Source organism: Aotus nancymaae, unplaced genomic scaffold, assembly GCF_030222135.1.
Source record: "Aotus nancymaae isolate 86718 unplaced genomic scaffold, 86718_ANA_hifiasm-v0.15.2.pri h1tg000072l, whole genome shotgun sequence".
Classification (NCBI taxonomy): Eukaryota; Metazoa; Chordata; class Mammalia; order Primates; family Aotidae; genus Aotus; species Aotus nancymaae.
The window spans coordinates 5717181-5742776 of record NW_026988487.1 but is presented as its reverse complement, the minus strand read 5'-3'; positions in this window follow the sequence as shown (position 1 = coordinate 5742776).

Sequence of the window (25596 nt, the reverse complement as noted above, 5' to 3'; positions counted from 1 at the left end):
AGTGGCTCACATCTGTCATCCCAGGACTTTGCGTGGTCAAGGTGGGCAGATCTCTTGAGCCCGAGAGTTCAAGACCAGCCTGGGCAACATGTTGAAACTCCATTTCTATGAAAAATACAAAAATTAGTCAGGTGTGGTGGCGCATGCCTTTGGTCCCAGCTATCTGGGAGCCTGAGACTGGAGAATCACCTGAGCCCAGGAAGTCAGGACTTCAGTTAGCCATGATTATGCCATTGCACTCCAGCTGTGTGATGGGAGTGAGAGACCCTGTCTCAAAAAGGAAGAAGGAGGAGGAGGAGGACGAAGAGGAGGGGAGAAGAATCACTTGAGCCTAGGAGTTTGAGGTGTTTGAGGAAGAAACACAGTCTTTCTTCCTTAGCTTTCCAAAGTGCTGAGATTACAGGCATGAGCCACTGTGCCCAGCCAAGAAACAAGACTTTTAAACAAGACTAAAAACTTACTAAAGATTTAGAAGGACAAACTAAATAAGGATATAAATGTAACCACATAATATGGATCAAAATATGTGGCTTTCTGGCTTATTGATTGCTAGCTTAGGAAAAGGTAAGCTTTAGAGTTTCCTACCCTGAATTTCCCTGAAGAAACTTAAGGACTCCTTGAAGGCCTGTGTAAACAAAACAGAGTTTACCCTTAAAGATATTATGTGTGTGTTTTTTCTTCTCCCCTCATGCATTTCCTGCACAGAACAAGGCCAAGAGATCCTTTTTTGACATTGTTTACCTTCAATTTTCGCTGTCACCCAGGCTGAAGTGCAGTGACTAGATTATAGCTCACTGCAACCTCAAACTCTTGGGCTCAAGGGATCCTCCTGCTTCAGCCTCCCAAATAACTGGGACTACATGCATATGCCATTGTGCCTGGCTAAAGCTCACCTTCAGAAGTCAAGTTTCCTCTCCTAAGGGCCACTTCATTACTGTATGATGGATGGGTAATGAGAAAGTGAAAAGTAACATGAAAAATTTTACTCAGAGTAATAATGCTGTTGGCACAAATTATACCCCACTGCTAATAGCGGCCATATGTTCATTGTTATACAGATGTTAATAGTACCACCCTTGTCATAAATTAAATTCCCATACATGTGTCCATGTGTGATAAGGGATAAATTATCACATAGTTCATAATCACGCTTTATTACAAACAATTTCATATATATGAAAAAGTTCTATGCTTTAATGAATTTTAACATTTTGCCATTTTTACTACAGGTATTATTAACAATTAAAACCATATCATAGCCCCTTTTGTATGCTTTATCTATTTTATATCACCCTTCCTTTTAAACTAACTTGTTATATAACTCTCATTCCCATTAGATTATATCTAAATACTCTCCCCTAGATTTGGCCCCAGGATGTCATCCAGATAAGTAGTGTCTCTCTCTAAGACCTATTCAAAAGAGGTGAAGATATCTCTTTCTGGCCCATGTTTATATGTGTATTCAAAAGTGTATTAGTTTGTTCAAAATAGATACTACTGTTTTGCTCATATGTAGACTTCAAATAAATGACATAATCTGTATCATGCAGTGTATTCATTAGGGTAAAGTAGGCTGGTAAAATAAATAGACTCCATATTTCAGTAGTTTAGCAATTTGTTTATTTCAGACTTGCATAGTAGTCAAGCAGGGATGTTCATCTCAGGATGGCTCTCCTCCCTGGGATTATTCACACCCAGAGTGACAGTGGTCCTGCCATCTTCTGTATTTGTTTTCTATTGCTGCATAACAAACTAGCACACACTTAGTATCTTAAAATAACATGCATTTTTTTTTAAACTCAGAAATCTGGAGGTCAGAGTGGAGATACAACATGACTAAATTCACTTTGTTTTCCAATAAGATAATCAAGGTGTTAGCCTGGCTGTGTTTCTTTCTGTAGGCTCTAGGGATTTTACTTCCAAGCTCATTCAGGGAGATGGCAGAATTTCCTTCCACACTGAGAAACTGAGATTCCAGTATTTAGTTGGCTGTCAGCTCATAGAGGTCACCTTCATTTCTTGCTCCCTCCATCTTCGAAGCCAGCAACTGATAACATCTCTCAGGTCAAATTTCTCTCAAACTTCAAATCTCCATGAAGAACCCAATTCTTTTTAAGGCCTCATCTGATTAAGTCAGACTGACCAAATATAATCTTTCTGTTTTAAGATCAAGTGATGTAGGGCCGTAATTACATTTGCAAAAACAGCAGCACCTATACTGACATTTGATTGAATAACTGGGTCTACACAAGGGGGCAGAAAATCACATGGGGCATCATTGAATTATGCCTGTCATACTTTCAGTATATGGCTTCCAGAACTGTCCTAGGTATTAGCTATCCTAATCAGGGAAAAAAGTATAGAGGTATAGAAGATAATTCATAAGATTTGTTTGGTAGGCCAAAATGGGAAATAGCATATTGCATGTCTGTTCACATTCTACAGGGAAAGATGGAGTTACATGTTTTATCTAACATCAAAAGAAGCTTGGATGTGCTTTCTGACATTGTATACGAGAAGAAAAATGTTTTTGGTGGCTTGAGAGCAATCTTCATATTCTTCATGAATTTGAGGTTCTCTCATTCATTCTCTCTCTCTCTCTCTCTCTCTCTCTGTCTCTGTCTCTCTCACTCAGCTCACTTTTCCAGGTCTAGTGATTTTGTGGTAATGTCCGCAAACTCAAAAGACCCTCTGTCATTACTATTCACATGTATATTTTATATGTGACTCTGTGGGGAAAAAATAAGTAGAAAGCAACTTGTTTCAGGATTTGTTCAGAGGCTCTTTTTCCTCTGCTTTATTGGCAGAGATCTTCCTATAAGCTGCATCCACAGGCAGTGGTTGACAGCGACCCTTAGTCCATTCCCTGCTTTAAGCAGTTGGTCTGACTCAGGACACTATGTTACCCAGAATGACCAACATAAAAATATAATATTGCCAAATAATGTAACTTTGAAGAAAGAGAATGATATATAAAACCTCCACAGCTAAGAAAAAGGAGACTTGTAAGGGAAACAAAATTATGTCAAAACATTGTATGCCAGAAGAAAATGGAATAGCATATTTCAGGTGTTACAAGTATTAAGAAATAGTAAGGAGAAAAATATGAACCACACGTTTTATATCCAGCTCAACTGACTTTCAGTTGGGAAGGAATAAACTGATAGTAACATGCAAGGACTCAGGGAAATTTATTCCCGTGATCTTTTCTTGAGGGACTTATTAGAAAACCTACTTTACTCCCGGGTTCTAAATCTATTCCTTTCTCTCAAGTAGCAATCACTACCTCAACTTTTTATTTCTTGTATTTATTTTATAATTTTTTCATCCAGATGTGCATCTTCAAACCCTACAGCTTTTCCTCCATTATCAAAATATGTATATCTACTAAGTAAGTGTCTTTTAATTACAGGCTTCCTCTTCCTCCTTTTCTTGTCCTTAAAAGTTCCTTTTTTTTGAGACGGAGTTTTGCTCTTGTTACCCAGTCTGGAGTGCAATGGCGCGATCTTGTCTCACCGCAACCTCCGCCTCCTGGGTTCAAGCAATTCTCCTGCCTCAGCCTCCTGAGTAGCTGGGATTACAGGCATGCGCCGCCATGCCCAGCTAATTTTTTGTATTTTTAGTAGAGACGGGGTTTCACCATGTTGACCAGGATGGTCTCGATCTCTTGACCTCATGATCCACCCACCTTGGCCTCCCAAAGTGCTGGGATTATAGGCATGAGCCACAGCGCCCGGCCCGTCCTTAAAATTTCTTATTTGAGAAGGCGGATCCATTTGAACTGTGTGTGTGTGTGTGTGTGTGTGTGTGTGTGTGTGTAATAAGCATTCATTTATGTTAAATTTTGGTTGATACAGCATGAAAACTGACAAAATTACTTAATCTTTATCAGTCTTGCTTTCCTCATCTGTATAATCAGCTAATAATACTTAACTCAGAAGAGTTTTGCCAGAATAAAATTAGGTAATTAAGTAAATTATATAGTACGATGTATAACATTCAGTTCTCAATAAGTAATTTTTAATTTTTTTTTAAGTTACTGACTTGTGAAAGAAGGAACATAAAAAAATGACATGCAGTTCTTCAGGTCTAGGTGATTGGGAAATTGATGAGGCTGTTGATTGCAACAGAGCACCCATGAAAAGAAGTCAATTTGTGAAGGGAAAAAGAGAATTCAATTTTACTCATATCAATCCACATTTTGAAAACTATTTAATTGTCAATTATCCTAAGAACATTCTAAAGTAGAGTACAGACTGTAGTTCTTCTTCTGAGATGTCATCTATGCACTAGTGTTAGAAATCTGCACATCCCCAGGGCAAGTGCTCAGGTTCAGTTCTGTCTCTCTGGTTCTTGTCACAAGGGGAATTAATTAAAGTGCTTTCTGTAGGTTTATTAAACCACCCATTAACCATGAAACTTTTTTGAGTATTTGCTATACCATGACTAATCACACATAACAGGAGAGGAATAGACCAGATTATAGAAGTTCAGCTAATGGGTACTTTTTGCCAGTGTCCATGACTATAGGAAGCCAATCAGGGCCTTCTCCCCATCACTCATTCCTACCTCACCATGCAGGACTTAATCATCACGTGAATATTCTGTCTGTCCTTTTTTTAGATGTGGCCATCTCTTTATATTTAATACCTTTAGTATTGTCATTGTTATCTCCAACTGTTGGCTTCTGGAATGCAGGAATTGTAGATGGATTATCCATTACTAATTAACTGAATCTACTATTTATCATTTTGTATTTTGAAAACTTTGTATTACCAAGTGCTACCCAGCTTCTTCCATAGCCTGCATTATCAATATAACATATTACTGCTGAAGATCATATAATACTTTGCCTTCTAACATAGATCATGAGTAAAATGTGACTTTAAAGAACTAGTAATTTGTCTGCCTGTTCTTTGCCATTAATCACATACCTAGGCCCATTTCCATGTTTGGATCACTATGCAATTCACCACATTTTATTTTTGTTGATCATTTTGCATTTTAAAATTTGTAATCATCCTTTCTATTATCTTAATATCTCTTAAGCATTAGTTGTATATCTTATTTTATCTCCACACCACCTGATCCTTCCCTCTCCCTTTCTTTCATCTAGTCAGCGTACATAATGTTCGAAAGATGTTTACCTAATTGTATTTTTCTCTCTGTACTATACATTTTCCCATTTAACTTATTATTTTCTCTACATTAGACATAATGATAAGCAGAAGTCCATGATCAATGACTTTATTACTGGTCATAGTGAGAGTAAGGGACAAAGCCAGATCTGGAATATAAGGCTCCAGGTCAGATTTCAGTGCTATTCACATGACACCAGGCCATATGAATTGCCCAGACTACATAGTTAGTTTGTAATGCGTCTTTCGTTGAAAAATGATCTGGAAAAATACAGTTTCGTGGTTCTATTCTCTTCTCAGGATACAGGGTCTTTCTCTTCTCCTTGAAATAAAATGGGGATTAGAATCAAGCAGAGAAAGGAGTTGTTGAATCTAAGAGAGGAGCATATTGATGTTCGCTTTACTATTTTTAATTTTTTGAGGCTTTAAAGTGAAAAAAAGACCCAATTATATGTTAATATATTTTATAGTTTTCACCTAATTTCAACCTAATTTCTTAAAGGACATATGATTAAAAAGAAAAATCACAAATAAACTTAGAAAGGATGGTATATTTAACAAATAATTGGGGAAATTAGTGGTTTTCAGAAACAAAAATTAAATTAGAGCACTGTTTTCCACTTTTCAGAAAAACAAATCCTAGGAAACTTTAATGTGAAACTATTCATGCATTACAATACTTCTTGTAAAGATAAATGCCACGGAGATTTTTCTAAGTATAAATATATAAATGTATATTTAGAAACGTAAATTGATACATTTAACTTCATAAGAATTAGAAATCACAAATCACAAGTGTCAACAAGCATTTTATGTCTCTATCACATACCTGTGAGGTTTATTTTATCTTCACAGATTTGGATTAGAAATCTTGATTCCCAAGTTAAAATATAGGATATTGGAGAGCACAAGCTAATGAGGTTTTCACCACTTTGTATGTTGTACATTAATATTTTACCAAATTGGTTCTTCACCCCAATTGCCCACAGAGTTATTCATGGGCTTGTATTAAATATGGATATCTGGGACCCATGCTAGAACTACCAGCTCTTATTTGGACATAAGTCTGAAATTTGTGTTTTTGTCCAATAGATTAAGTGATTTTTATGAATATCAAACCATCTAGAATAGTAATGAGGACAGATTGACTATTTAATAAATTATAATTAAATTAACTGAAATAAAACTGTGAATCAAATAAAGCACTCTCTTCAACATTTTTAATGGCTTCTCTTGGAATAAAGAAAAGCTTATATATTTCTTATCTTGACATATGAGATATTGCATCAGGCTAGGTGCAGTGGCTCACACCCGTAATCCCAGCACTTTGGGAGGCTGAGGCGAGCAGATCACTTGAGGTCAGGAGTTCAAGACCACCTGGCCAACATGTTGAAACCCTGTCTCTACTAAAAATACAAAACTTTTCCGGGTGTGACGGCCCCTACCTGTAATCCCAGCTACTTGGGAGGTTGAGGCAGGAGAATGGCTTGAACCTGTGAGGCAAGATTGTGGTGAGTCGAGATCACACCACTGCACTCCAGTCTGGATGACAGAGCAAGACTCTCTGTCTCAAAAAAAAAAAAAAAAGAAAAAGAAAAAAAAATACTGCATCAAGAGTTCTCAGCTCTTTCAAATCTTTTGTCATTTGTCTCTGCCTGTGTGCTAAATACAACTTCCCTGTCCTCCACTTCCAACTAAGCATTTTAACCCTTAATATCCTGACTACACAGTATGTTTGAAACACGTTTCCCTTTTATTTTCTCCTGTATTTTCCTTCTCTATGCAATATCATTCTTCAGCATTAATACCCATCCTTCACCATGGAGTCTTTCCAAATCTCATCCAAAGATCAGAACTCTAAATATCAATTTCTTCTCAGATCCTACTCTATAATCTCTTAGACTTTGTACTTTTACTAAAGCATGATCACAGTTTGACATGTAAGAATCACTCACATGTCATATGTCTGTATGAATATGTATCTACAGTTGACCCTTGAACAACACAGGTTTGAACTGTGCATGTCCACTTATACGCAGATCTTCTTCACCTCTACCACTCCTGAGACAGTAAGACCAACTTCTCCTCTTCCTCCTCCTCCTCAGCCTCGTCAACCTGAAGATGACAAGGTTGAAGACTTTCTTGATGATATCCACTTCTACTTAATGAATGGTAAATGTATTTTCTCTGCCTTATTTTTTAAATTGTGTTTTATTTTCCCTAGCTTACTTTATTATAAAAATACATATAGAAAATACACATTAATTGACTACTTATGTTATCCATAAGGTTAACAGTAGACTATTAGTGCTTCAGTTGTGGGGTAATCAAAAGTTATATGCAGATTATTTACCATGAGGGGGACCAATGCACCAACACCACATTTTTCAAGGGTCAACTGCATATGAGTCCCTAAAATTCTAGTCTATGTATTTTAATCTCCAGCTTATCTAACATGCTGTTTTAATTATCTCAGATGTTCAATATTTGCTTCTTGAGTTGACTATATTAAAATATGATTTTTTTCACCTTTCATATATCATTCTACCGAGCTTTCTATTTCACTGCAAAAATTAAGAGAATTTCTTAAGGCACATACTTTCTTTTAGTTTTTGTAATAGGTAAATGACTAATTTGTGTCATAAAAGCAGTTATAGTGGCATAGCCATTACATCTGCTCTAAAATACCAAGACCTTGGCTTTTACCCAGAATTAAATGAGGTGTCGTTGAAGGCTTTGGGATAGAAGAATGCCATGATTTGTAATGTGTTTTAGTAGGATAAACTGACTGTTCTGTTGAGGACAGGCTGAAGGTTAGCAAGGGTTGATGGAAGGATTCCAGTTAGGATATCAGTTAGGTAGCTAATGGAATAGTCCAGGCTTAAGATGATGGTGACTTGGACTAGGAGTGTTGTAGTGAATGATGTAAGAAGTGTATAGGTTTTGAATATATTCTGAAACTAGAACCAACAGGATTTCCTAATGAATTGGATATTGTGTATGTGATAAAGAGAGGAGTCAACTTAACATTTTTTGAACTGGGCAATTGAGAGATGCCCTTGCCACCAACTGAGATGGGAAAGACTGCAGGTGATGTGGGTTTGCATATGAGAGAGCATGTTTTCCAGAGTTTAGTTTTGACATGATAAGTGCTATATTTAAGAGGGCAATTGAACATATGGGCCTAGAGTTTAAGAGAGAGGTCTTCCCTGGAGATAAATTTGGAAGTCATGGGATAAAGAGGGAAAACTAGCAAGTGAGACTAAGAAAAAGCAATTATGATTGATGTAGGATGTGATCTGCAAGAGAATGGCACCTGGAAGCCGATGTAAAAGAAGTGGTCCACCATGATAACTTCTGCTCTTAGGATATGCAAAATGAGTACTAGAGCTAATCAGTATTAGTGATGAGTTAGAAAATAATGATGAGTTAGAAAATAATGTCTTAGGAAAGCCGATGCAAACTGGTACTATAAATACAAGCCCACTCGGAGTAGCTTTAAAATAAAATAGAAGCTGAAGAATTAGAGATAGTGAGTAGGAACACTCTAAGTATTTTTTTTCTATACAGAGGAGCAAAGAAATGAGATGGTAGCTGGCAGGGAAATGAAATCAAGAGAAATTTTGTTTTAGTTTTATTTGGAGATGTGTTTTCAGGTGGGAGAATTAGCAGCATGTTTATAAGAGAAATGTCTTTTTCTAGCAGAGGGAGATAAAATGTGGTAAGTGAAGGATTCCTAAAGTCAACTTTTTGAGGTGTGGTGGGCTGTGTGACAGTGCACAGGTGGTGAGATTGAAGTTATGTAAGGACAAACATTACTCATCTTGAATGACAGTCGGGAAGATGGAGTTATGTGACCCCTGGAGAAAAGGTGAGATAGAATGGCAGAGAGTGACAGAGTCATGTGGAGATCTGGAAATAGTAAGGAACTTGGCTGAAGAGCCTGAGGCAGTTTTAAGAAAAAATTCAGAACTGTTGTTACATGAACTGACATTAGGAGTTTAAATGTCAGAGTTCTCTAGAGTCTTCAATCTAAAAAAACTCTAAAGCTCCTCAATCTGACAGCTTCCAGAAGGTTTCTGCTACCTTAAAATCTGAATGATCAGGCTCCATGCTCTACCTCAACTTGGGGTTTGAAAGGACATCTACTCTGTATTTTTCAAGAATCCAGAAACAGAATCTGGAAACTCTAGAGAATGAGATACTAGGCTCTCAGGTCTTTCCCTCAACATTAATTTGCAAGGTGGAAATGGGGGTAGAGCCTTCATCCCCAAAGAAGCAGTTACGATATATGTAACAAGATGCACCATGAATTGGACAAACCTACAAGATGACACAGCCCAGCTATAAACGAAGGGAGGGCAGCAGAACTCAGTTGCACTATTTAAGATAATGAATAATCTCAGAGTTCATAGCTCTCTCTGATAAACTACTGGACAAATATTCAATTACAAATCAGATTTCATAACAAATGGATAAATGATCGCATGGATTCAGAAAGAGCAAGGAGTAAGCAATTTCTGTGGATGCATGAGTTGGGATTCTGCCAGAGGCAGGTTTTGACAAATAAGAAAAATGTTTCAGAGCTTCTGGGGGTATCATTTGAAGTTCTTTAAGTTTACCAAGCTCAGCAGCATTAATTAAACTTAATTAAAATTAGCACATTAAAATTTAAATGCTTGCAGTTTGAAGGGCAATTTGGGTTTTTATCAAATTAAATCTCCCTGTACATAATGATCTTCTTCTATAACTTACTCTGAAGAACTCATTTTCTGCAGTTATTGCCATGGTAAGTGCTACTGTGAAATAATGCCCATTCAGAATACCTGAATTTATATACATGGCATATTAAGAAATGTTTGACCAATTCAATTTTTAAACAAAAAGAAATGGGAAATAAATAATAAATTTAGACCTAAAGACCAGAGTTGGAGTCATAGCTCTGAGATTTATTCAGGGTAAATTTGGAATGAGTAATTAAATTTTTCTGTCTCTTAGCTTCTTTGCTGTAAAGATAAAAAGGAATGAAAATTCCTGCCTTTACAGTGTTATTTTCCAGGATTTAATGAGTTAAAGTATGTAAATCATCCAACCTTGTCTGGAAGGTTATAGATATTTGACAGATGTTAGTTGAACCTGAATCTGAGAATGGAAGCATAGAAATACTTCAGTGAAAAAACTTAAAGTACTATTGTGTAAGACATTGACAAAAGAGAAGGAAAAAAATTCTCTAATGTTATGCATTTAAGTGTTTGAGCTTCGGGATAGTTGTATCCATTCCAGAACCTGACGGTTTCTCAAGATTGGGTTAAACCCAGCCTTCTGAATCCTCTGCCAAAACTCCCCTTATCCCAAACCTCCAGTTATTAAAAAGTTGCCATTAAGAGTTGTGGGTGCTTAAACATACATGGGATATGGAGTGCGGTTTGTTTAGGAATGCAAATGAAAAAGGCATGTAGGAGAGAAAGAACTGCCAGTGTTTTATGGTTCCATGTTTGAATTTATCAGCAGGAAAACACTTTTCCTGGGTAGCTGAAATGCTTACTAAAAAAATGGAATTGGCTATTGCAGTAGACATAGTACGGTTTATCTTTTTGTATATTTCAAGAATCCAGAAACAGAATCTGGAAACTCTGGAGGATGAGATACTAAGCTCTCAGGTCTTTCCCTCAACAGTAATTTGCAAGGTGGAAATGGGGGTAGAGCCTTAATCCCTGAAGAACCAGTTGTGATATACATAACAAGATATACCATGATTTGGACCAAACCTACAAGAAGACGCAGCCAAGCTATAAATGAAGGGAGGGCAGCAGAACTCATACAGCCACAATATACAAAATTGTACCATATCTGATCAACTAACAGCTCTGACTATATTATCTAAAGTAAAACTCAGAGAAGAGATAGGGAAACATATTAAGAATATTGTTACTCCCAAATGATTACAGATCCACCCAACTGTTAAATCCAAGCCGAGAGCATTTTGGAAAAATAATCCCAGGGCTTTGTCTGGCTTTTCCCAACTATGTGTTCAAGCTCTTACTGGTCAAATTTATTGTAAGGATTGAGAACTTAAGCTGACGTGGTAAAATGTGAATACATTTCAGTTCATGCATAATGACCTTGCATATAGTTTACAAGAAGGGTGAGAGATGTACTCCCTGTTGGCCAGAGCAAAGAATAGAAAGATTTGAGTGAGACAGATTTGTGCTTGGACTTTGTATTCATTTCCTAAGGCTTCTGTACAAATTACCACAAACTGAGTGACTCAAAACAACACAAATTTATTTTCTCACAGTCGTAGAGGTTAAAAGTCTGAAGTCAAGATGCTGGTGGGACTCCTCTGTGTACACCAGGCAAGAATTTTCCCTTGCCCCTTCCAGCTTCTGGTAACTGTAGCTGTTGTGTGGCCTGTGGCAGTACAATTCATTTCTGCCTCTATCTTTACAAGCTTCTTCCTTTGTCTCTCTTCTCCTCTGCCTTTTCTGCTTCTGTCTTTTATAAGGACACATTTCATTGGATTTAGGGCCCATCCACTAATTCTATGAAGATCTCATCTCTAGATCTTTAACATAATTACATTTGCAAGACACCATGTATTCATCTGTTCTTACAATACTATAACGAACTACCCAACACTGGGAATTTAGAAAGAAACAAGTTTAATTGATTCACAGTTCTGCATGGCTGAGGAGGCCTGAGAAAACTTACAATCATGGTAGAAGGCAAAGGGGAAGCAAGGCACCTTCTTCACAAGGCAGCAGGGGGTATAAATGAATCCAGGAAGAAGTACCAAACACTTATAAAACAATCAAATTTCATGAGAACTCACTCTCACAGGAATAGCATGGAGAAACCGCCCACATGATTCAGTTACCTCTACCTGGTCTTTCCCTTGACACATGGGGATTATGGAGATTATGGGGATTACAAATCAAGACAAAATTGTGTGTGGGAACACAGCCAAACCACACCCCCCATTTCCAAATAAGGTCATATTCACAGTACTGAGGACTAGGATTTGGACAGAACTCGATTGAGCCACTACTCAATCTGCTATAGATATTAAGATTTTCTTTGGCTGAAACACAGCAGAAGTGAATTCAGTCACTGATAAGAAGAATGAGACAGATTTATGTGTAGGTGCCTCAGAACTAGAATGCTTCAAAACTAACCACTCCTGACTCCACCCACATGGACAGTTGTTCAGCCAGAAAGCTCTTCCTTCACTCCTTTCAAATATAGCAAAAATCTCATACCAGCTTATAAGCAGTCTTTGCCACATATTTGTCTCTTCTTTTCTCTAACATCCGATACAAAATAACACAGCTTTCAAAGTGATATACCCTCGCTGGCTTCTTTGTTTACAAATTTTGCATCAATTGTATATTCTCATCATTGTATTAGTGACAGTGATATGTTTGCAGCCTAATTCAGGTGAAATAATTTTTCCCCAGATCACCACGTAAATAGCTATCTATTTTGAAACAAAATGTTGTGTATAATATATCATATAATGCCTGGCTGATAAAAGATATCACCTAAGTTGAAATCAGAAGCAACTTATAAAAAGCATGGCTTTCTGAATTAAATAAAGAGAAGCAAAGTGTTTTAAAAAGACTATAGAACTGGTGTCAGGCATTTCTGGGTCCAAATCCAATTTTTTCACATATTAGCTGCGTATTTCTAGACAAAGTTCTCCAACTTGCTGGCCTACCTGATTTTTCATTTATAAAATGGATCTGTTAATACCTATTTCCTTGTGTTCTGTGAGGGTTATAAAAATACAGTGTCTGGCATACAACAGGTATGTATAGCTATAATTATCCTGAATAATTCTTTTGGAAAAACTCTATGTAACAACTGCTATGGAAACTGGCTTTCTTACCTGAAAATCTGAATTTTAAGTTGCTCTCAAACATCAACAGAAGTACTTTGTAAAACTGCCATTCCTTCTTGCTATTCTTATAGTTTTGACAATTTTGAGACACATGTACCAGAGAGAATGGCCACCTGTCATTTGCACTTGCTGGCTTTGCATTCTCAGGCCACCAAAAGGATGCTTTAGATGTGAGGAGGTCTCATTACAATATGCTCAAGGTTTATTCCAACTCTCAGATTCTAAATTATTCTGATTGCCCAAGGCAAGTGATCTGACCTCTTCAATATCTCATACATATTGCCAGTGAAACAATCTCTCCACTAATAATATCTTCTTTTGATTTTAGTGCTGATCAGCATAAACCTCCTACTTGTAATTTGTTTTATCCAGATTCGATCTAATTAGTTTGGAAGGCTTTGATTAGTATCATATTGATGCCTTAAAACAAATAAATGAAAAAATATTTTGAATGATTAAGCACTTAGTGTCAATGAGAGAATTGGGCCAAAATTTAATAATATGGTTTACTTTGAAAAATCATAAGTTGTCAATTAGCTTATCTCTATAGTTATAGGTTTTCCATAATATCCTGAGCAGTCACAGGAGCTAGGCCATAGTTTGCCCTGGGAAAAGCCAGGATTAGAGATAGAATCAGTAGCAAGGCAGGCAGACCCTTGATTGAACATGAAGAGTCAAAAGCAATGAATCAGGATAAAAGAGAATTGCGTGCCTTGGCAATCTGCAAGTGGCTTAGCTCATGATATGACTTGCCATGGTAGGCCTACTACACTGGAAAGAACATGAGATTATTAATTCGGCATGTCCATAGAACAGACCAGGTATCAAAGATGAAAAAGAGCAAAGTTTCCTACTATTGGTAAGGTGAGGATATCTCATCTAAGAAAAATGATTACCTATTTGGAGACCCTAGAGATGGGCAACAAGAGGCAGCTTGGCCCATGGACGGCTCTGGATAGCATAATGGAGGATACTAAGGTTACGGCAGGCGGGACATAGATATGGGCATTTTGCACCAACTTAATCCCCAAAAAAAAATGGAGGATGGAGATGTGTGGTCAGCATTTAACACAGGTAAGAATATAGTTTTCAGGAAATAATTCAATGAGTTAGGAATTCAACTTAACAGTTCAAAATAATTCTGCCATTTACTGAGCGCTTACTATACATCTTAGAAGGATGATGCAGAAGCCAGGATAATCCCTTCAGGCCAGAGAGAGAGGCTTAAAGCTGCTTCCATGTGCTCAACTGTGAGTAAAATGTGAACTAAGCCTGTATCTATCTTGGTTACTTTTGTAGAGAGAGAGAGAAAGGGAGATATCAGGCATCTATAAAAGTGCCTCATATATTACATGCCTTTAAGAATACTTGTTGAAAATAGCATCCTCTGAAATGTACTCACAAATTTTCTTTAGTGATTTCTAATGTTAAAATAAAAATAGATCTCAGGATGAATGTAAGAAAAATAGCATCTAATCTCACAGAGTTAGAAAATGAATTTCAATCATTACAGACCAATGGCCTGTCTTCTAGATTGTGGTCATTTCCTACCTGTAATAACAAGTACCTAATGTCAGGTAGCCGCAGTCATGTCTTCTTTACTCACCTATGGCCACTTAAAACATCGTTTTCCCACCTTTTCTTATTGTAGCTAGTTCTACACTGCCTTGCCCCACTTCTTAGAACTAAATGCCAAATGTCAGGTGGAAACTTGTTCAAGGACTGGAAAAAAATTACCCAGTAGAGATACATACAATGATCCCTTATGTCTGTGTAGACCAAGAATGGGAGCAAAATTAACTTCTAAGGTCTTCTAGGAAACATGTAAAGGCAAGTTACTATTTAGATTTGTTTGCCTTTCAGACTTTTTAAAAATAACTTTAGTTCAAAGATGAGAAAGAGTGAAATTTTAGATGGGATAGGCAATACCCAAGACAATATCCGAACAGAGAGACTGGCAATGTCATAGGCACCTATAGGCATGTAATGACCTGTCTGAATAAGCCTGGGAAACAGAAAATTCTTGCTCCTACAGTAGCTATTTTTGCTACAGTATCAAATTTTCCAAAATCTCTTGGCCTTGTTTCCTTAATCTACAAAAGAAGAAGGCTGAACTAGGTAATCTAATGTTATTTGCCACATTGACACTCTGACACTCAATGAGTGTTTCTTACATGTGTGGTCCTTTCTCTGTTGCACTCTTCATTTTTATTTATTCAACTCTAATCTGAACGTGCTCTACTCTTTCACTATGAGAAGTGTGTTTTTGAAAGGCTGATTGTCCTATGTGCATCAATCTGAAGCTGATTTCCTCAGTGAGCATTGTTGCCACAGGTAAGAGGCTGTGGTGAATCTCTGCCTCTCAAACCTGTGAATCTGCATGCACCAGGCAGGGGAGAGAAGGGGAGAATCACCTGCAAAAACTGAAATTCCCTTAGGAAAAATGGCTAATGCGTGCTGAGCTTAATAGCTAGGTAATGGGCTGATAGGTGCGTGCTGAGCTTAATAGCTAGGTGATGGGCTGATAGGTGCAGCAAACCACCATGGCACACATTTACATATGTAACAAACCTGCACATCCTGTACATGTGCCCCTCAAATAAAAATAAAAATAAAAATAAAATTTTAATGCGAGAGGAAAAGAAGACTGAAATGGTTGAAAAATTATTAAATATCTCCAAGAAACATCCATAAATAGAAAAGCAGAAGACACAGACTCACATACTTGTCAACAAAGCAAAATATGAAAAAGGAGAAAAAAGTCCTCGTCTCCATGTTCTTTGTCTCCTCCAGAACCATCTTCTCCGCTGGAGAAGAGAATCAAGGGGAAGTTTGCACAGGGTTCAGGGTTAAAGGGTGAAAAGGGTGCTAGATTCTGTAGTGGGGAAAACAAAGTGATTTTCAAGGGTCAATACTAACATTTAGATGACTAATACAGCTTTGTATAACTTAAAATAAAAAGTACTTGAGAAAATCAAGAGTTAAGTTTGAAGTAAGCATTGTTATGGGGCCTCAGAAAAACTATCAAAGCTGGAATAACATTTGACTTCTACAAATTAAAAAAATCAAATAGCAGAAAACCTTCATAAGGACAGAAAGCCTTAAATCATCTTAACAGTAGTCAGTATGAATGACACTTTTTCAATCACTAAAAATATCTGTTTCATGACTCCTTGTACCAGCCATTGCTTGGTGCTGGGAATAAAAAATGAACGCAAATAGATATGGTCTCTCTTCTCATGACCCTTATAGTTTGATGAGAAAGACGGATATTGACAAAAATTTTATTTTACATTAAACTTGGATCGGTGCTAAGAACAGAAAATCCAGAATACTATGAGATAATATGGAGAAATGTAACCTAGTAAGCAATATTAAGGATTAATTTCTTTAAAAAAATGATGAATTAAGACCTGAAGGGCAAATAGTAACCAATGAGGAGAAGCGGAGCAATCAGTGCTTCATTCAGAAAAACAGCATAGGTTAAAGCCCTGTGGAGGAGAAATTAGGGGGCTTGTTGAAGCTGAAGACTAATATACCTGAAATATAATGCAGCTGAAGTGGAGGCCTATGGTAGGCTATGAGGAGGAGAGAAATATTACACAATTAAATTACAGAAGTAAGTGAGGGCAAAGCACGACAGACTCATGGGCCATGGTGAGGAACCTGATCCTTGTCCTAAGACTTGTAAGAAGTGCTTTTAACTGAAAGTGGAAGGAACAGGGAAGTTTTGTTTGTTTTGGTTTCTGTTTTGGTAACACAATCAGGTTTACTTTTAAGATAAAATATTTTATTCATAACATGAAATAAAATAAAATATATATATTTTTAAAAATCTCCTGTGTGGAGAACAAAAGGGATAATTGAGAATTATTGTAGACATAGCAGTTAGGGGAGTGGAAGTGGTAGAAATAAAAAGAAATGCTGGAAAAATGGTATAGACGACTTATAGGAGAACAGCATAACTAGATGAAATAAGGTACAGCTCACTGTGATTTTTTTTTAAAGAGGGATATATATGGGGAAAACAGTTGGTTCAGCATGGGGCATGTTAATTTTGATGGACTCCTGAAACATTAAAAAGTTTTTCCAAATAGGCTATTGGGAGCTCAGAGGAAATATCTACCCCAAATACTGTAGTAAATAATCTTAGGGTGGTAATATGGTTTGGATGTTTGTTCCCTCCAAATCTCATGTTGAAATATAATCCCCAGTTTTGGAATTGGGACCTGGTGGGAGCTGTTTGGATCATGGGAACAGATCCTTTATGAATGACTTGGTGTTATTTTCATGGTAACGAGTAAGTTTTCCTTCTATGAGTTCACACGACAGCTGGTTTTTTTAAACAGCCTACCACCTCCCCACTCTTTCTGTGGCTCATGCTCTTACCAAGTGAGTCACCTGACACCCCTTCACCTTCTACCATGATTGGACGCTTCCTGAGGCCTCAGCAGAAGCAGATGTCAGCACCTTGCTTCCTGTACAGCCTACAGAACCGTGGGTCAGTTATATCTCTCTTCTTTATAAATTGCCCAGCCTCAGGTTTTTCTTTATAGCATTGTAAAAATAGACTAGTACAGGTGGAGTATATCACCTACGAAGAGACATTGAGTAAGGAGAAAGAGGTCATAGGAGCGAGCAAAGCTTGAGGAATTCCATTAATTACTACATAGATGAAGATGAGTCTGCAAAGAACCACGATAATTAGCCAGAGAAGCAGAATAAAAATTATAAGCATGAAGCATCATGGAAATCAAAGGAAAGAGTGTTTTAATAACTGCCAGAGCTTCTGAAAGATCAAATAATGTAAGTCCTGAAAATTAATGGGGCTAAAGGAAATTAATAGTATGGAAATCACAAGTGGCAGAATGAGAATGGTTTTTAATGGAATGATGGGGGTAGGTGTCAGACTACATTGAATTAAGGATAAAATCATAGGTGAAGAATGGGTGTAAAATATAATCATAATATACTGTAATAAGAATAAGGGAAAGGAGAGAGATGGGGTGGCAATTGAAGACAAATATGAATTTCAGAGGGTATATTTTTATTTGCTTGATTTTTCATTTTAGAGCTTCAAGTTTATAAGCTGATGTAAAAAATTTAGATTATAGAGAGTAATTAAATATACAAGAACATAATTTAAGGGATTTCATGGCATTTAAAAAATTCAGATGAAAGTTGATTATGAGCATAACATGAGATATAACCAGTAACTATCAAAAACAAAGCAAACAAAGCAAAACAGGAACAGGTGTTTTAATATAAGGCTGATAGTGGGAGGGACAGGAGGCAGGAAAATTCTGGGCAGAAAAGGGTGGGTCCCAGTGAGGGCTGCATTCTCAAGCCGACAAGCCTGAGACCATGGCCCAAAGTGAGAACTTACATCCCTGTTTTCCCACTCAAATGTTGCTTTTTTCCAAAACCACCCATGCCCCCCCGACCCCATCCCGTGCCTATAAAAACCCAAGACTCATCTGGCAGAGAGGAGAAGCAACTGCATGTCAAAGACTACGGTTGGATGTCAGAGAAAAGCAGCTTGACTTCAGAGGGACAGCTTGATGTCATAACTTCAAAAAAGAATCTAGACTTTAGGGGAAGATTACCTTCCCTCCAGTATGCTTTTCAGCTCCCCTTCCCACTGAGAGCCACCTCCATCAGCAATAAAATCCCCCGCATTTACCATCCTTCAAATTGTTCATGTGACCTCATTCCTCCTGGATACCAGACAAGAACTCGAGAACCATGAGTGTGGATGTAAATGGCTGTCACACTGACCCTTTGCCCTCGTGGGCAGAAGGCAGCCATCTCACGCAAAAAGGCAGAGGGTCCACTGAGCTGTCAACACTTAAGCCAACTGCAGATGGAAGAGCTACAAAGAGCACTATAACACTCCCTCTCGGGCTTCAGGTGTCAGAGACATCCCCTCACCGCTAGATGCTGCTGCAGAGACAGCACAGAATTAACTCCTGCTGGTGCCCCAAAACATTCACCCCAGCTCCTGCACCTGCTCACCTGCGTGCCCCCTCCCATGAGGGGTGGAACGTATTAGGTCCAGTGAGAGGAGTTCTGCCAGTGCGAGTGCGGCCAGCTCACTTCAGCACTTGTGTGCTCCGGTACTCACCTTGTTTGCTGGCATGCTACCTTATGCAAGGAGTTGAGAGCTGTGGGCTGAGTAAACAGGGCACCCTCTTTATGAGTCCTGTGAAGGGATCAGAGAAATACCTGCTTCAATAGCCTCACTTGCTTTAGAACTGCCCAGGTCATTGGTGGCCTGTGAGCTACACAGGAAGTGTAGTGTAGTGTAGTGTAGTGTAGTGTAGTGTAGTGTAGTGTAGTGTAGTGTAGTGTAGTGTAGTGGTTAGGATACAATCTCTGGATACAAACTGCTTAGTTTAAAATCCCAGTTCTGCCACTTACTCGCTATGTGATTCGAGTCAAACATAACCTCTTCATGCCAGAATTATCTTTCCAGTAAAAAGGGAGTAATAATAGCATGTACTGCATATGGTCATTTTGAGGCTTAAATATTTTATATATGTATATATATTATATATATACACACATATACATACATATATATACTTTTTAGACATATCCAGTAATATGACAGTAAGCTCTATAAATAAGTATTAGAAATTATTATATGAGTAACATTATCCTGAAATTTTCAGTAGAACAATTCTATGTGACATAAACTAATGTTTATTTTGGTCATTTTTTTTCAATTAGGTTTTTCTTGCCCACATTTGAGAAATGGGGCAGCAACGTATATCATCCACATTCCATACATGAATGCCTCACTTAAGAATTTTAAGGGGCTGGGTGCGGTGGCTCACACCTGTAATCCCAGCACTTTGGGAGGCCGAGGCGGGTCGATCACGAGGTCAAGAGATCGAGACCATCCTGGTCAACATGGTGAAACCCCATCTCTACTAAAAATACAAAAAATTAGCTGGGCGGTGGCGTGTGCCTGTAATCCCAGCTACTCAGGAGGCTGAGGCAGGAGAATTGCCTGAACCCAGGAGGCGGAGGTTGCGGTGAGCCGAGATCGCGCCATTGCACTCCAGTCTGGGTAACAAGAGCGAAACTCCGTCTCAAAAAAAAAAAAAAAAAGAATTTTAAGATCTTCTTCAAGCCCACCAACCACGCTGCAACAATCCATTTCATTTACTCTGTGCATCTGTACAGATTGCTAGTTTATGCCAGGCATTATACTGATAAAATAAAGGTGGATATGACACAGTCCCTTCCTTGAGTTGCAAAATGAGGGAGACATAGGCATAGTGGAAAAAAATGGCAAAATTTTACAAAAGAAAAATGAGTCTGTGGGTACACAAAGAATTGAGGGCACCAAATGGAGAGATAGTGACCATCTACTGTAGTTTCTTTGCTGGACGAGTCAGGTCTGCTGCATAGTACTACTGATTCTTGCTTAGTTGGATGGGTAACAACTCGTCTGCATTCTGTGAAGCATGGATCTAACAGAGACCTGAAGGTAGCATCAAATGGTGAAGCCAGATAAACTAAAACCAGATCTCTCAGTCCTGTCTGTGCGTTAGAATTATCTGGAGAGCTTTTTAAAAGTATTCATATTTAGGTCTTCCACCAGAATAATTACACCAGAATTCCAGAGATGCGATGTCAGTCATCAGTATTTTTTAATACAGTTGGAATTAATGGGCAGTTCGAGTAGAAAACCATGGTCTAAAGTGTCAAGTCAAAGGAGAAAGGCACAGAGGCAGAAAAGAAGCATGCGCACACCATAGACCCTAGCTACCCAAAGTGTGTACCGTGAACCAATAGCGTCAGCATCATCTTGGAGCTCATAGAAATGCGTAATCTCAAGGCTCACCCCACTCCATTCTACAATTTCACAAGTTTCTCTATAATTCCTTTGCACATTAAAATTTGAGAAGCTCTGCCATAGATTTTTGATAATTATAATCACCTCCTATCTGTTCTCCCTGCTTCTACCCTCACTCTCTGGAGTGTATATTGCTGAGCTTATATTGTTGAGGACTAAGTATCTGTAATATCTGAGCTTACCTGAATTGCTATAAAAAGAATTCTCTAGATTGCCATTAAAAGAACAAAACCATAAGCTGCTGAGAACAGATATCAGAAAGCAGACAATGTTGAACCAGAAATCATGGGTGGAGAAACTGCCCTGTAAATGCTGAACCTACCCAAAAAGATTACCATATTTCAGCAGCCTAAGACCAGGACTTACATCAGTTTTAAAATCAGGGCAGCAATGTTGGCAATAGCACACTTGTAACTAAAGTTCTATTCTCCCCTTCTGCCTCCTTATCAAGATGACAAATTGTAACCCATACTGGGACAATCAGAAATACATCTAATATTCTTTTGATTCATTCTTGGATTGGTGCTAAATTCCAGTAACGTACTTGGGTGTGAAGGAAGATCTGCTGCAGAAGCATTGCTTTAATTATTGGAGGACCTTATGCTAAAATGAAAGACCTCTTCAAGAATTGGGTTCCTGTCAGCCAAATGGGAAAAGCGCTTGAAAATAACTGTCTTTGGAATTGGTGTTGTACACTGATTAAATTCTTCTAACTTTAAGACCATAGCAAATCCATAATTTATTGAGTAATAAACCTGAAGCCAAAATTAGCAGAAATGTCTCTTTGTTCTGAACCATAGAATTCAAATATCCACCTATTTTTATGTCAAAAATTGGAGTAGGGAGTTCAGAAGATTCCCAAATGTATCAACTAAAAGCGATATTTTAAGACACAATATTTTCTTGTTGTTTAGTTCTTAATCATCTGCAAAACTTTTAAACATATTTTCCCACTTAATCCCTACAATGTCCTTATAGAATATGAATTACTTACAATCAAGTTTCTGCTGCAAAAAAAATCTGAGATTCAGAACACATCTGGGGTTAAACAAAATCACATAACAGTTTTGCTTAGATCCATATCCTTGCTATATCTATACCAGAACCAAACCATTTGACACCAAAATTCAAACCCACTCCATACCATTAAATGATTTCTCTAATGCTTTGATTAATCACATTCTTGAGAATTGAGAACCTTTCTTTTATTTCTGTTGCCCAAACAGTTTGAAGAAAAGCACCAGAGGTTCTGATCAACTGGCTTCTATATTTTGCAATTGGCAAAGAGTTTCCAACCTCATTCTCCCAATTCCCTTAAGAAGGAAAAAAGCAGTGTCCTCAAAGCATAATCCCAATTCCATTCAAAGGAAATCCTATTTTGTTTGTTGCTTATTGACAGAGCCCGAGTGCCTTCTCAAGTCAAATTGATTCCCAAACAAATCAGAGTAGCTTTTGTTCACAGCAATGAACGCTGTGCAAAGAGAGTCTCTGTTGGTCCTGCGTTGGATTTCAAGCAATTAGTCCATCACAGTCAGGATTTATGGTACTATTTTAGTCATCAGCTATAAATATAGAAGAAGTCTGTTTTTCTTGTTGTTGTGATTGTTTGTTTGTTTGTTCTGATTTGAATTGAGCACTGATTAGCATAGAAAAATCAGCTCATAAAATGAATGCCAACATTTAAACAACAATTACGGAGATGCAATTAAAACTTAATGTTGGGAGATTTTTTTACCCTACGGGAGAACATCTGCCCAACAGCCAGGTGGGCACACGTGAATGGTGTAAGAGGAAGACTGCCTGCTAACCTGATTTTCAAGGGAGAAATCTATACTGTGTGAAGGTCACAAGAGAGTGTTGTTTTGTCCTGAAAGGAGAGATTCAGGCAAGGGCCAAATAATGTGGACATATTTTAATTTTGAATCCATAAAAAGAATTTAAAACTGTCTCTGAGTATAAAAAGAGAAATTAACATAATTACTCCATTTCTATCCAATTAGAGAGCATCTGCACTGTATTTATATGTGGATTCTTTCCCCACCTCTGGCTAATCTTCTCAACCTATGGGAGGTATTCAGTCCCTACCCTTGACCTAATGTTATTTTTTTATTTTCTTTAGTTTCTGTCCTTCGTGATGTTAACTCATATTCTGTATCTTTACAAACTTCCTCACATTCTTTTTGGGATGAATACAAAATCAAACCATCATCTTTCTTTTTGAAAAAAAAAAAAATGTTTTCTGACAGACTGGCTTTCTTTCAGAAAAATGATGTCCCTAATGTTCTCTGTTCTCCAAATCTGAGACTTTGTTATGTATTTGTGCTGGGAATAAATGATATGGGAACCTAAAAGACCCCAATTCAATTCTTTTGAGAGAATTACCCTAGAGAAGACACTATCCACCCAGATTATTCCTCTGGCTTGAAACATCTGGGGACAGAAATTTCGTCTTCTATATTTACATATGCCTACCAACTAACTCAGTGTTTAGTTCAATATATCTCATTAAATTTTTTTATTAAATTGAGGAATTGCAGGCAAAATGGTAAAATGTCTACTGCATGGTGCACTCTCAAATAACCTGTCCTCAGGAAAATTTATGTGAAATGGTAACTTTTAGATTGGATCTGGGCATCTTGAAACTCTGAAATTAGTATTAACTGAAACTGTGAGTTATCAAATTTACTAAGGCATTGATCTTTTTAATAAAAATTTTAGGCAGCAGCAAGGAGTAGGAAATATAATTTCTGATTGCATAGACGTATTCCGCACTGAGCTGGACAGAAATTCTGGCTCATACACAGGAGAGTAATTACATGCACAGGCTGACAGACTTGGGTTTGAAATTAAGTTCTACCATTTATTACTGTTGTTACTGTGGGCAAGTCATTGGAACCCTCCATGATATGCTTCCCTCACCTATAAATTGGAAGAAATAATAATATCTAGACTATAGAGTTGTGGTGTAAATGTTACAAAGGGAAGAGCTTAGTGGAATGCTTGCACATAATATGTAAGCAATAAATATTAGTGGTGCTGGTTTTCTCCTCACTGAGTTTGCTCACAGGCTTAAGTCGCTTCTTGGATCACCATGAGTTTATCTTGCAAGACATTCCTTGCCCACACTCTTTGGCACATCATTTTATCTCTCTACTGCATCGTTCTCATGATCACACAAGTAGTTTATAATAGCTCGCATTTCTAAATCTTTTCTCTAGTACCCTATGACCCCCTCTAGCTACAGTTCTACTTTGCAGATGCCCTGTATAGTAAACTCCTGTGAGCTATCACATTGTTCACTTCTGTACCTTCCTTCCTTTCTTTCTTTTTCTTTTTCTTCCTTTCTTTTTTTTTTTTTTTTTGAGATGGAATTTCGCTCTTGTTGCCCAGGCTGGAGTGCAGTGGCACAATCTCAGCTCACCACAACCTCCCCCTCCTGGGTTCAAGCTATTCTCTTGCTTCAGCCTCCCTGTAGCTGGGATTACAGGCATGTGTCACCATGCCTGGCTAAGTTTGTATTTTTAATAGGTTTCTCCATGTTGGTCAGGCTGATCTCGAACTCCTGACCTCAGGTGATCTGCCTGCCTCTGCCTCCCAAAGTGTTGGGATTACAGGTGTGAGCCACGCACCTGGCTGTAGTTCCCTTTTTCTATTAACCCACTTCCATTTGGCCTTCATCCCCGTCACTCTGCAAAAGCCACGTGTCAAGGTATCTAATATAGCCCTCATCTTTTCAAATCCATTGGTCAATACTCAGTCCTTATCTTATTTGATCTCTTGGAAACATTTGACATAGTTGGCTATTTATTCTTTCCTAATCCCTTTAGCCACTTGGTTTCAGGGAAATTCCTTTGTTCTGGTGTTTCTCCTTTTTCATTGGCTGCTTCTCAGTTTTACTTGCTAGGAACACCTCCGCTTCCCTGAATGTAAACTTTATCAGACCCCAGGCATTTCTCTCTTGTAGCTACATATATTCATTCACAAAATAATTTCACGTGATTCCATAGCTTTAAATACATTTTGTTTACTGATTCCTTCTGCATTTGTATTGCTATCATTGCCCTCTTCCCTGAGTTGCCACTAACATATTCAAGTGGCTGAGTATCTCTACTTAGGTTTCCAATAGGTATTACAACCTTCTCACGTCTTGATTTTACCCTGAAGCTTCACTCAAGTTTTTTCAGCATCACTCTTCATCCATTCGGTCAGGGAAAGGGAAAAATTCTTAAAATGCAAACTCTTTCTTGTACTCTCCTTCTTTCTTGGGCATCATCTTACTGATTCAGCAACACCCACATTGACTGTCTTGCTGATCCTCAACTATACAGAATAGTTCATCTCAGGATCATGACTGTTGATAATCCTTTATCTTTGATGGCCCTTTTGCCTTCCTGAGATGATCTTTTTCTGTATCTTCACAAGTTGTGCTCCTTCAGCCACTCTTGATGTCACTTCTTTAGACAGGTCCTTCCTGAACACCTTATCAAATAGGGACTCTATCATCATTTATTTCCCCTGACTGTCTTACAATTCATTGCATAGCTTTATTATTTTTTAATTTTTGGTAATTGTATGATTAGTATATTCAGATCACATATCAGAACTTGATTCCCACTCTGGATACTTGGGTTTGGCCCCCAAAATTTCTTTCCCCTATATTAGGTTCTCAGTTCTATATGTGCAAATATTAA